At 44.6% G+C, this 2,813-nt stretch overlaps 1 pseudogene; it reads right to left on the minus strand.

Annotated features, from left to right (window-relative positions):
- Positions 1 to 431: 431 nt before the first annotated feature.
- Positions 432 to 1,380, minus strand: LOC136353641 (proline-rich protein 4-like; annotated as a pseudogene).
- Positions 1,381 to 2,813: the final 1,433 nt, after the last annotated feature.

The following is a 2,813-nucleotide window of genomic DNA, read 5'->3' on the forward strand; positions in this document are numbered from 1 at the left end:
ACCCTCTATATTCTATATCTCCCTCCTTTTTGCTACCTATCCCAAATTCTATTATACTCAAATTCTCAATTGCTTGTCATCTCTCATCTAAACTGGCGCACGTTCACCCTGACAAGGTCCCTCGTGGGTGTTCGTTGGGCTGTATCTACCCACTCCCTAGCTACGGCGACGCGTCTCCTGGTCCAACCGCGAGTTGCACATAACGTGCTCAAGATGTGGCGTTGCGATTCTGTCAAGTCGTCAACATGAAAAATCTTATAAATATATAAATTACATTATGTAGAGCACATACCGCATTACATGTGCGAATAAATACAGACACGACACACACATGAGCACTCTGAAATTATTTTTCACCTGAAAGGCAATGCTTATGCACTGACTCCAAGTCTCCAACACATATATCGACCGATCGATCTCACACACAGTCACACTCCTCTCACATCTCACAACTTTTATTTATTCTTCACGAACAAGCTGACCTGCAAATTAATTAATCACGCAACCAAGTGTGGATTGATGGAATGGATGATCGATCGATTCAGTGGTAGACCGGCGGAGAGCTGGGAGACGGCGCAGCTCCGCCACTGTTCCCCTGGGCGCCGCCACCACCGTTTCCCGCACCGCCACCACCACCGTTCGCCGGCAATGGCGTTGGCTTGGGATCCGGCTTGGGTTCGGGGCCTTGGGGTTTCTTGTGGAAATAGTCGAAGAAGGGGTGCTTGTGGAAGTAGTCGTACAGGAACGCCGACGTGCACTCCGCTGGCGACGTGGAGGAGTACATCCTCTTGCCGGCGACGGCCACGAAGGTGTTAGCCTTATCGACGCCGTTGTCCGTTGTTGACGACAGCGGCACGATCTTGGACGGCTCCTGCCCGGGGCACGGCGTGCTGCTCGTCGCGCTGTGCAGCTGCGCGAAGCAGTCGGCGGCGCCGTGGAGGTCGTCGGCGGCGAGGGGCACGCTGAAGGCGCCGTCGCCGTCGAGGTCGCCGACGGCCTAGCTCTCGTACTCGCCGTCGCCGTTCCTGCACTTGATCGCCACCTGGAGACCTGAACATCACCAAACAATTAATCAACGACGGTGATATATCGATCGATCGAGCTGAGTACGCAATTAATTAGCGATGAACATATTATCATCATCATCATGATATATATACCCTTGAAAGCATCCTGCCCCTTCATGTTCTTGCTGGAGCAGTCGCCGCACTTGGCCAACCCGACGACGATCGCCGCCGCCTCGCCGTCCGCAGCGGCGGTGACAGCCATCACGAGGGCAGTGCAGACGATGGCGGCGAAGAGTAGTGCTCGTGCTACAGCTGCCATTGCTGATAAATCCTCGCAAACTCTATGTAGCAAGAGGCTAGAGCTGTGTGTGGATGAGTGAAGAAAAAGCAGGCTATGCATGTGGTTTATATAGATCGATAAAGGCTACTAGCTGGGAGTGATCTGAGGTCAGCTAATTATATTACAACATGATTAGCAATTTGCGCCGAATTTGCAGGTTTAAAATCATTAACGCCGTGCATTTTATTTGATTTGATCAGACACCGATCGATTAAGAGTAGCAGCTAGTAGTTCATGGAGGCACTGTGAACATTCACACTGCATGCAGTGCTGACTGTTGATGCACTTGCCGCCGATTGGTGGTGTTTAACAAGGAAAGTTAAGCTTTAATCGACTGGTACTCCTACAGCGCACAGTACTACTAGCCTGTTTTATAAAAAGGGAGAATAGTTCTATAGTATAGGACAGCTCCAACCAAATTGCATGATTGATACTATTTTTCAGTAAATGAGTAAATTTCACAAAAACTACAGATACTTTGATCAAACTATTGCAAAACTACTGATTTAAGGTGTTATATCATAAAAACTACAGATTTAGTGTTAAGTTTATCACAAAACTACAGATTTAATTTGAAATATATGGTCACAAAGCTATAGATTAAGTAACAAAATTATCATAAAACTACAAGTTTAGTGCCAATTTAATCACAAAACTACAACATTTATAGCTCAAACATAATGGTGGTGCTATAGATTTGACCTCAAAATTTTGTAGTTTTGTGATAACTTCAATGTTAAATATATAATTAATTACGTGATACTTGACCTTAAATATGTAGGTTTCTGATAAATTTGATGCTAAATCTGTGGTTTTGTGATAGTTCGATCAACATATCCGCCTTATAAACATATGATTGGAACACAGTCGTGAGTGTATAAGTGCGGTGTATGTATTTAGTGGTGACTACGTGCATCTTGTCTGTATAATGGTAGAGAATATACTTGTTGACGGTATATAATAGTTTTTTTAAAGTATAGAAGATGTTGGTATCAAAGTATACGCGAGATTGCCGTAAAGTAAACGAGAGACAGAGATTTTTATATTGATTCAGGCCCCGATGTGGGTAATAGCCATAATCCAGTTTATATGAATATCTCTAGAATGTATCAAACTGATTACAATGGGGGAGCAAGCTAGCTAATCTAGCCTACCAACAAGCATTCACCAAGAATTAATCCAACGACTTAGAATCATCGGCTAGCTATTGACTTCCTCCTGATTGATATTCGATGTGACTTGTGGCTATGGCTTATGATTCGATGCTCTTTGATCTCTCCTAGGGGCTATATATTTATACGGACAATCAATTTCTTGTTAAGTAGAATTCGAGGAGTTCATATGGGATACGAGCAGGTAAGAGTTTTGCCAGATCCTGTAGTCAGCGGTACACGAGCATAACCCAAGAGTCTTAGCGATGAGATTGCCGAAGCTTTCAAAAACACTTTTGGCATAGATACTAGGGT

This window comes from Oryza sativa, chromosome 10 (assembly GCF_034140825.1).
Source record: "Oryza sativa Japonica Group chromosome 10, ASM3414082v1".
Classification (NCBI taxonomy): Eukaryota; Viridiplantae; Streptophyta; class Magnoliopsida; order Poales; family Poaceae; genus Oryza; species Oryza sativa.